Source organism: Rattus norvegicus, chromosome 17, assembly GCF_036323735.1.
Source record: "Rattus norvegicus strain BN/NHsdMcwi chromosome 17, GRCr8, whole genome shotgun sequence".
In the NCBI taxonomy this organism is placed as follows: Eukaryota; Metazoa; Chordata; class Mammalia; order Rodentia; family Muridae; genus Rattus; species Rattus norvegicus.
Genome location: NC_086035.1, coordinates 84520192 through 84531555, shown reverse-complemented (window position 1 = coordinate 84531555; position 11364 = coordinate 84520192).

The following is an 11364-nucleotide window of genomic DNA, read 5'->3' as shown; positions in this document are numbered from 1 at the left end:
TTAGGAGGGACTGAAGAAAGAAAAGCAGATGTAGGCAAATGTGACAAGATTTGTGTGTGTTGAGCTATGGTTCCTACAAAAAAGACAAAAACTAAACTAAACCAACCAACCAAACAAAAACTTGGCAGAATGGTCCACGCTTTGCTAGTGAACATTGGAGTCTGTAATCCCAGAGCAACAGTTCACCAAGGACATGAAAGCAGGTATAAATAAGTGATCAGTAAAGGTGAAAAAGTTTAAGCCTGTGCTGAGAGTGGACAATCAGATGTGTCTTCCCTTAAAGAAAAATATTTTCTCCCTGTTCAGAGCCCTTTCAGTAGCTCTGTGTGATGGACAGAAAGATAGAAGACTTGAAGATTGCCATAGTGTGTCAGGGCCCGGCAGCCATCTTGATCACAGATGATCAGTTAACAACATAGCCATGCTGCTCCCTGACCCTGGATGGGCTTTGTGGGGCAAGCCAGCTCTGCTAAGACCATTGGGAATAGGGGTATACTCAGTGGTCCCACAGGAAGAGCAGCCTGTTGCTATGGTGATGAGAACGCCAGGTGGAAAATTACTGTAGACTGTGGAGGGCTCTGCATAGTGCTTACAAGCTACTCCCCAGTGATCTTGTACAGAAACAATTGATGGGGGTGTTCCACATTGTTTCAGACCTTGCTAGCCTCTTTAGTATCTTCTTAGCCACTGAACCACAAGAACAATTGGTACTTGCTTGGGCCAGACAGCAGTTGGCCTTCAAAGTCCTGTCCACCGTCTGTAGCTCTGGCTGGCCCAGAAAATAATAATTCTGTCTCAGCCTTCTGATGGCTATAAGATTAGTGAGTGAAAATTTGTTGACTTTCCAGATGTATTACATGGGACTGTTGGCTAAAATTTGGCTTAAGGTCTTCCATCTATAGTCACAGGACAGACTGGCTTGTGACTTTGCTTTTACTTATCATACGTATTTGTTTGCTTTGGGACTAAATATTATATAAGGAAGGGCTCACTAATTACACATAGACTGTAAATGGAAAGATTAATAAATATAATGCCAAAAAGTTGAAATCTCATCATGCCAGAAGACACTATCAAAAAAGTTTAGAATTAGAGGTAACATTTTCAGTACAAATAAGGAAACATGACATAATCATCAGCTGATGTTCAAAGGTCATCCTGGCACTCAAATGATTAAAGTATAAAGATAGTACTGGGGTGTAATTGAACTACCAATCATTATGTTTCCGGTATTGCAGCAAGCATGGGGTCATGTGACCAGTTTATGCCAATAGAAAACAAATGGAAGTGTGACCTCCCATACTGAAATGGTTTTGAAGTGGTAATGGATTTTCTGTTATTCATTTTCCCATTTACAATATGATCATTCTCCTGACCCACTGGTGTTTGTTTGTTTGTTTGTTTGTTTGTTTTTACAGAGTTTCTTTGTGTATCTTTGGCTGTCCTAGAATTAGCTCTGTAGACCAGGCTGACCGCAAATTAGAGTTTTTTTTTCACTCTTTTTCTTTCCTTTTTCTTTTCTTTTTTTCTTTCTCTTTTTGTAAGAAAAACAACCCAATGGAAAAATCTACATAGCCCATGAAGTTACAAGTGACAGGGAAAGATGTTAAGGAACTGGTAAATATTCTTGGTCTCTCTGTAATTGGTAATTGAGAACTTATGCAAGAAGTCAAAATTTTCCTTCTGTTAGACATAATTTAAAAATCCTTAATGCCAAATGAAAATCATACTGTGGGGAACTGAGAATTCCTACACAGTCTGGAGAAGATGTTAACATCATTAAATTTGTGTCAGAGCAAATTAGAAAGTAGAAGCAGAATTGAACTGAACTATGAACCTAGGACCCAGTCGTACACCACAGAGAGACCTTCATTCATGGCTCCAAAGATTCCAATGAAAGAGAATATTTAGAAATTAGTTAAGACATGAAAATGAATGAATGTGTGACAATCTGTCACATAGTAGAATGTTGCCCAATAGTTATACAGTTACATTTATACATGTTAATTTAGTGAAATCTTAATCTTCAGTCAAAACAATTGAACTACATATTAAAAAGAATATATTTGTTGACCTTTACTTAGATAAATTATTAAAATTGTTAAAGTGATTTATGATTATGCAGAAATACAAATTAGCAGTTACCTATTAGGAAATGATAAAGAATAAGAATTTAAAGAAATAATCAAAGGGCTGTAAAATACCTTGCAACATATTGGTGCTTAGACCATTGAAGATAAATGCATAAAATATCAAAGATATCTAAAAGAAGATGTTATGAATAAGACCCTTCATTCAATTAGCCTCAATGACACTTGCTTATGTGCTTGAAATGTTTTTAAAAAAACATTTGAAGTTACTGAGTAAATTAACTGTGCTTTCATTTTGTCATTTATCACAAAAATCTCAGATAGTGAACTCTGATGTCAATAAATACACAGAAACAAAACTAGCTCAGGTGACTTCTTTTTAAGTGAGTGAAAGGCTAAGTGGAAAAGACCCAGTGTGGTTCTCCAGGTCTATGATTACCATCAGGTGGCAATTCCTAAAGAATTAGGGGATCATTTGAGTTAAGCTTCTTAAGGCCTTTAAACTGATTTGGATTATGGGTTGACAAGGTGGATAATTATTCTTTATTACTCCCGATAATGCCCTGGCACCACGAATCCTACTTAGAAGAAGAAATTATGTCCCTTGGACAATTCAAACTCTACTTTTGATGGCTGTCTTCCATGGAATAAAAAGGGTGGCCCTTCTTTTTTAAGTGCTTGATCAGAGGAATAAGAATGTGAAAAGCTGTGTTCTCTTTCCCTTTGCGTTCTAGTGGAAACTCCAGAGATTTACACAGCATCATCCACCGAGGTCAGGAAAGCTGGCTTGCTTTTCTGACAAATGAGAAGGTTTCACACTCCTACACAATGGATGGTGGGTCTTTCTGCTGGCTTCACCTCACCTTCCTGCTTTCCAGCTGGCGTTTTGTTATCTCTGTGACTTGGTCATATTGATGGTACATGCACTATACAGTCCATAACCTTGAGTCACCATTTGTTCCAATAATATCCAGCAATAGATCAGGTGAGTTCCCTACAAATTATCTCTACAGTAACTGTTAAACAACTTCTTCAGTTAGCGTGAATAGGTTCTCTCTATCTTTTCTTTACCAGCAAAGATACCCAAACAAATCACTTTTCCCTTTTTCTATAATCAAGTGTGATCATTGCTATTGCCTTGGTAGACCATTTTTTTGAAGACCTAATTTGTGAACACCTATGGAGGCTAAAGAACGTTCTTCTTCAAAATAACAATAGTCAATATTTATTGAGCATTTCCAGTACTTTAGATTATTACCATATACATGTTTGATGGGCATCCATTATTACCTGTAGAGTTGCTAAATGCTACTATTTCCTAAAATGGAGATTCACGTAGACAAGGTTTTATGGAACATTCCAATACCAGCCACAAGACACAGGATTAGACAGAGTAAAGGAGGAGCTGGGATGTTTTGTGGAGGGGCTTTGCCACAGAAAGTGAGAATGAGAAAGACTTTCCATTTGTTGTTGTGCAGGCAAGCAACGGGGTTCATAGGATCCTCACCTTGCTTCTCAGAAGTGAGCTACTCTAGGGAAAAGATGAGAATATTGCCTACACAAGGGACTCAGCTGAGAACAGTCAGTAGCCACCAGTCACAGCAGGCCAAAGATGATTGCATTGCTGGGGTCCTGAAGCCTGTGTGGGTGACCCCTGCAACACATGCATTCACTGTATCAGTCCTTGCGCGGCAGCAAATGGTTAAGTAGTTGGCATTGCTGGCAAGAGTGCTTAATGTTTTGGGAGAGCTGAAATGAACTTCTGAGTACACCACGGAATGAGCTTGCATCTCTACTGACTGGACTGCCTCACTCTAAAAGAAACGCCAGACAAGACACTAAGACTCAAGGACTAGAATGCTTTAAGCATACCCGTAAAGGTCCTCACATTCTACCGACAGACAAACACCAGTTCTTTTGGACCATGATCCTGTGTTTATCTTGGCAAGCAGTCCAAAGTCCAAAATGTCATGGCAGTAAGAAAATTTCAACTTGGCTTCATCTCTCAAGTCTGAGGGTGTTTAATCTTCCCTTTAAAGAGTGATCCCAACACATCTAAAGATCATAAATTTTAAAAAGTCACAGAAACTGCATCACATGACTGCAGAAATGTCTGCTTTGTCAGTAACCCTTAGTCAGGGAGACTTTTATGTTACACATTTGAGCATGACATAAACCTATTGGTGTTTAAAACTCCTGTTTCTTACCCACAAGCTATATGGGAAACAGATGAAATGCCATGTGGACAAATCTAGAGAAAGTGTTTATGTTCCTCATCTGAAAATAAAATTCTAACAGGCGACTTTAACAACTGTAAAACGCCAAAGGCAAAGTGTATTAAAAAATCCTAAAAATACACTGGTTATATTTATTTTCTCCCACCCATTCATGTTTTTCCTAAAGTATGAAAAATTTGCAGAGTTAGCATAGAGACTATTTAGGAAGTCATGCCAGGAAACCACAAACAATTACAGTGTTTAGATTTTGTGTATTTTTGCAATACACCCAAGGCCATCATTCCAGAGAGGAAAAAAGTAGGCCTGGATTCTTTGCAAAACTGTAGTTATTTCTTTTTTTATATAGCAAGGATATTAGTGAAATGATTTCATAATCAGGGAAATATCACGGCACAGCTCTGCTCTCTGAGCTTAGCCATGGGTGCCACTTGCATGTAGAAGCACATTCCCTTAACAAACTTGTTCTTCACCATTGTGAGAGGAAATTCCTCACTTTGTAGTTTTGGAGACTCCCATATGCATCTGTCTTATCAGTGGATGCCACTTGATTCTGGATGCCATGGAGGAAATTTTTATTAATCATTTTATTCATTTACATTTTAAATCATATCTCCCTTTCCAGTTACCCCTCCACAAACTCCTCATCCCATACCCCCTTCCCACCTCCCCTTTGCCTCTATGAGGGTGCTCTTCCACCCATTCACCCACTCATGCCTCCCTAATCTAGTATCCCCCTACGCTGGGGCATCGAGTCACGAAGAAACAGTTATATTGGCACACCTGTTAAAATTTTCAGACCCAGCAGCAGTAAATATAATTTTCCACAACTTTTCTAGAGACTACCACTAACAAGACGCTAGTTAGCTATAATTTATAACTGCTGGACAAAAAAAGAATCTGTCCTCTACAATGGAGTATCACTGAGCATTGCAACCACATTCAGGGCAAGTTCAGTGGCCAGGAATAGTTGGAGAACCCGAAACAAACTCAATGGTGTTTGTGCACAACTTTTTTGGTCTCATTTTGGTTTGTTCCAGGCATTTTTTCTCTTTTATTTTGATTTCCACTTGTGTATTATTGTCCATTTGTGCATCCGTTTCTCTTTAATTTTTTGTTTTTATTTGTTTTGTAAAGAAAGAGAGAGGTTGTGTGTGTGTGTGTGTGTGTGTGTGTGAGAGAGAGAGAGAGAGAGAGAGAGAGAGAGAGAGAGAGAGAGAGAGAGAATGCTCAATTGAACACAAGCATCAAGTTGGCTGTGTAGGGAGGTGAAGGGATGATCCTGGAGGAATTGGGGGAGGAAAACTAATGATCATAGTACAGTGTATGAATTTTTATTGAAAAATTGATAATGGCAACAAAGGAAAATATTTTTTGGAATCTTTAACAGGCCAGATAGCATTCATAGAGCCAACTAGAAAATGACTATTAATTATATTTTAATTTTGGAGATAGAGAAAATGAAATCCCAAATATTTAGTACTTACTTAGTGTACAGCAAAAGAAATAGGAAACTAAACCCAAAGTCTGACTATAAAGTCTATGCTTCTCTCCTATTTCATGGAAGGATTGAATCTAAAGGGAATATGCTGTGTATTTGTCTGTAAGTGTGTGTATATGAGAGTGTATGCTCATGTATGTGCATGAGCGTGTGTGGGTGCCTAAGTGTGTGTGTGTGTGTGTGTGTGTGTGTGTGTGTGTGTGTCCTGTGTCAGATAACAGGCAGACATGTAGACAAAATAATCTTGGGTAAACACCAGTTCTCACCTTATTTTCTGCATTGTACTTTAAGAAACACCAGTTACTTAGATTCTGCATTGATGTTTTTCATGCTTGACATCAGAATAACAATTTTACTTTTTTGGAACATATAATTAAGAACAATGCATGAGTGGATTTTTTTTTCTATTTTAACTTCAATTTTGAACTCTTTTTATACTTACATAACGTGGGAGGTCAATGTTCAGGGCTGAAATGTTTCCCTTGCCTAGACTTCCCAGAAACAATTTTCATAGATGTGACGTCAAGTTAAATGCAATAGTATATGAACAACAAAAGAGTGGGCTGAATATCAAAACAGAAAATTTTGCCTTGTAGGAATCTTGACTTCTGTTTTGCGTGGCCCTCTTTCTGGCCTCAGAATGTGAATCTTTGCCAGCGTTGTTCGTCTTTAGAATTAGAGAGGTTACCCATGGTCCATTGCTTTTTTGTGTTGTTGTTATATATTTCACATGTGCATGTATGTGTGTGCCTGTGTGAATGTGTGTACATGTGAGTCTGTGTGAGCCTATGTGTGCATCTGGAGGTCAAAGGTTGATGATAAGTGTCTCCCTCAGTTGATCTCCAGTTTCATTTTTTTAACAGAGGGTCTCTCACTGAACCTGTACTCAGTTATTTATCTAGGCTAGCTTGGCTGGTCAGTAAGTTCCAAGCATTTGCTTGCCTCCACCTTCCAGCCTTGGCTTCTCCACTCTGGACTGCTGTGCCAGGCTTTTTACACAGGTCTTGATGCTGAAATTCAGGTTTCCACATGCTTGTGTTCTCAGTGTTGAATTTGCCAAGACAAGCATTTTAGATGTGAATTTCAAAATCTGAGGAAAATCTTCTTGAGACCTTGTTTGAATTTAGATAAAATTTGTAGTGAGAATTTCTGATCTGCACTCCACACCCATGGTCATGGCTCAACATGCTTCTGGGAGGCTTGCTGCTACACAGGAGGACAACCACGTGAGATACCCATGCCCTAATCCCCCATTTTGGGACTGTGGCAAGCCCAGTAGCCCTGAGGTCTTCCCTGCCCACTCTTGGTTCTATCTCCCCCATCCACACCTCTACATGCAATTGCATGGATCTGCACTTCACTCCTTGGTCTTGAACTCAGCCTGCTTTCCTGGAGGATTTGCTGCCACACAAGACAACCAAAGGCCTGTTGCCATTAGCAACTACCAGTTCTACCCACAGTCCTAGAACCCTGCTACCATCAGGGCCAACCAATACTAGAGATAACCAGATGGCTAAAGAGAAGTGTAAGAACATAATCAACAAAAGCCAGGGCAATATGACACCATCAGAACCTACGTCTTCTACTACAGCAAGTCCTGGATATCCTAACATACCCAAAGATCAAGGCAATGATCTTAAACCTCATCTTGTGATGATAATGAAGGCCTTTAGAGAAGAAAAGGATAAAGAAATAGAGGACAATACAGTTAAAGAGGGGAAGTAAATGAATAAAACTGTCTAAGATCTGAAAATAGAAATATAAGTGTGATGGTTTGTATATGCTTGGCCCAGGGAGTGGCACTATTAGAAGGTGTGGCCTTGTTGGAGTGGGCGTTGCACTGTGGGTATGGGCTTTAAGACCCTCATTCTAGCTTCCTGGAAGACAGTATTTTGTTAGTAGTCTTCAGGTGAAGATGTAGAACTCTCAGCTCCTCCTGCACCATGCCTGCCTGGATGCTGCCAAGTTTCCGCCTTGAGGATAATGGACTGAACCTCTGAATCTGTAAGCCAGCCCCAATTAAATGTTGTCCTTTATAAGACTTGCCTTGGTCATGGTGTCTGTTCCCAGAAGTAAACCCCTGAGATAATAAGCAAAAAAGAAATCACAACTGAAGACAACCTTGGACATGGAATATGAAGGAAAGAGAACAGGAAGTCCAGACAGAAGTATCACCAATAGAATACAAGAGATGGAAGAGAGAATCTCAGGAGAAAAAGATACAATATAATAATTAATATAACAGCCAAAAAATGCCAAATCTAAAAGTTTCTAACACTTGGCATAAATGTACAAGAAACTTACAGAACACCAAATAGTTTGGACCAAAAAAGAAAACTTCCAGACACAATAATAAAAACACTAAATGTACATGCAGAACAAAGAAATAATATTAACAGGTGCAAGGGCCTGGACCCTAAGAAAGCACAGATGTTAGCCCACACTACTATATCCAGTGAAACTTGTAATTGTCACAGATGAAGAAACCAAGATATTAAGTGACAAAACCAGATTTAAACAATATCTTTTCACGAATCAAGACCGACAAAGGTTAATAGAAGAAAAACTCCAACACAAGGACAGTAACTAAAGCCCCAAAAGCACAACAAATTAATAATTCTACAGCAAAACCAAAAGAAGAGAAACAGACACACACACACACACACACACACACACACACACACACACACACAGGCATGTGCGCACAAACTAGCACCACGCTTATACACCCTACACCCCCTAAAATGTAAAATAGTCGTTTTCTACTTAAAATAATCATAGGAGGCAGACGGAGGGAGGGAACTAGGTAATAGAGGGTATGGGGAGGTTAACGGGAGGTTCAGGCTTAGCTGTAGGGAGAGACAGGAGAGAGGGCCAGAGGGTCAGGAAAATGAATGGAAACAGCTGGCAAAGGAGATAGGATCTCCACAGGAAGATCAACAAAGTTAACTAACCTGGACCAATGGCAGCTTGCAGAGACTTAACTAACAAACAAAAGCATACAAGGGCCAGACCTAGGCCTTTCACTCATCTGTAGCAGATATGCAACTCAGTCATCATGTGGGTGCCCAACAACTGGAGTGGGGGCAGACCCTAACGCTGTTGCCTGTCTGTGGATTTTGTTCCCCTAACTGAGATGTCTTATCTGACATCTGACCTCAGTTATTAGAGGGTGGGCATAACCCGGCAGAGACTTCATATGCCAAGGTAGGAGGATAACCAGAGGGGGAGGCTCAACCCTCTCAGAGAAGAAGGGGAGGAGGGAGAAGGAGAAGGGGAGGAGGGAGAAGGAGAAGGGGAGGGATTGATTAGAGGTAAAGTGAATAAATGAATAAATTAATGAAAAGTAATTGTAATTTGGAGGGGGGCTGGAGGATGTTGTGTATATTTTCCAAACCACAATAAGTTTTTTCTTACTATTATATTATTTGTTATATTAATGTCTTTTGAACTTTTTTATACAACACCCAGTTGAGATCTTTTATATTTGTTAGGTTCACCTCTAGGGACCTTTATTGTTTGGATACTGTAAATGTGTTAATTTTCTCACTGAAACATAGGCACTGTGCTTGACAACATTGATAAATTATCTTACTTTGAATAATTGTTAGATTCTTTTAGATGCCTACGTCTATAACCCTCATAGACATATGACATGATTCCCAAGTCAGCAGCATCAGTATTACCTGAGAACAGCAAAACAAGACAAAAACTGCTGTAGGGTCTGGCATAAACCTGAGATTAAATTTGAAACTGAGCAAGGAAGTTGGTTACTCTCTGTAGGAATTTGCTGTTGCTCTGAGACTTAGGCTGCTTCTCTTTGGGCTTACAAGATGCCGGGATGTCCATTTTTCATTCCCAGCAGCAAGAAATGGGGTTAAGGGTTGTGTTACATTCACGAAAGGGCTTTATATTGTCTTAACATCTTAAAAATATCCCTTAGCAATCCCAAACATAGCAACATATCATTGTGCTTTTATTCCATTTTCTAAGTAGCTTTCATTTCCTTACTTTCCACTGGTATATCTTACTTGATTTACGTGTCTGTTCAAGCACTTTGCTTATTTTAATTGTGTTATTCATCTTATTGTGTTATAAACACTTCTTGACATATTCTGGATACTAATAAGTGAAAATATGTTTTGCAAACATCTTAATTTTTTTAGTTAGTAATAAACACTAATTTTTGTTAATTGCCTTTTCATTTTTAGCACTTAAAAATATGTAATTTTCTTCTTTACTACTACCATGGTTGATTCTATAAAAAATGCTACAATTTTTAAAAATTACCTTAATATTCCAGAGTTTTAATTGGCTCGGCAATTTTAACACCTTCTGAACTTATTTACAACATGATCGCCCAAGCGTTTACAACTTCATTCATAGTTAATGTTCATTTATTGTTATCTCTCTGCACCTATCTATTTGTACTTTTTTTTTTTTGGTTCTTTTTTTCAGAGCTGGGGACCGAACCCAGGGCCTTGCGCTTCCTAGGTAAGCGCTCTACCACTGAGCTAAATCCCCAGCCCCCTATTTGTACTTTTAATATCATGTTTGTTAGTCCAGATAAATTGAAATTCTTTCTTTTTGTAATGATTTTCTGAAATAAGAGTTGCTACCTCACCTCCAGTCAAACATAAGGGCATATGTTCCTGTCCCTGCTATATTATTGCCGTCATTACTTTTATAGTCCTATATACTTTTAAAATACCTATGAATATACCTTTTCTTATTTTATATTAGATTCTTAATCACCCTCTCCCCTGTTTCTGTCTTCCCAAAACCTAAAAGAAAGTACTTAGACAATGCTGCTCACTTCTTTGTTCTGTTTTGTTTTGTTTTGTTGTCACATATCTGAAAATGTCTACTTGACACTTATATTTGTTTTATATCTTCACAGGAAGTAAAATTCTAAGTAATAAGCCATTCTTTATTCATTTTAAAGGCAATTTTCCATTATGTTTTTCTGTTTTGCCCAAACAGTTACTTAAAAAAATAGTTTGATTCTAGTTTCTTTGAAACAGGACCTAATTCCTGTCCTTTTATTGACTCTTCATATCCCTCCCAAATCCGAGAAATACCACAGTGACGGTTTTAATATCTCAGTCAATTTGTTAGATAAAATGTACTTACACATTACTTCTTCAAGCCATGGGGAATGTGCCAGCTAGGAGTTGCTTACTGGATTCCATTCACACACCAAGCAAGAAAATCTGCAAACACTCTAATGTCTTCACCAAGTGGAGAAATCCACATGGTTAAATTAGATCCATTTGTCAAGTCAATGGCATCATGCTTCCAATGGCTTCATTTATCAAATGAGACAGCTCTTGCTTCTATGTGATTTCATTTCTCATACTCACTGAATTCATGCCAAAGAGACAAGTGGATGGTTTGGGGTAAAAGTCAGTAAAATAATACATGTGACTGGTATCTGTTATAATATGTCAAAATATGAGTTTTGTAGACTGAAAATGAATGAGTGAAAGATTAAAAACTGATGCTGACAGCAATGCCGTTGCCTTAAAGGATTACACAT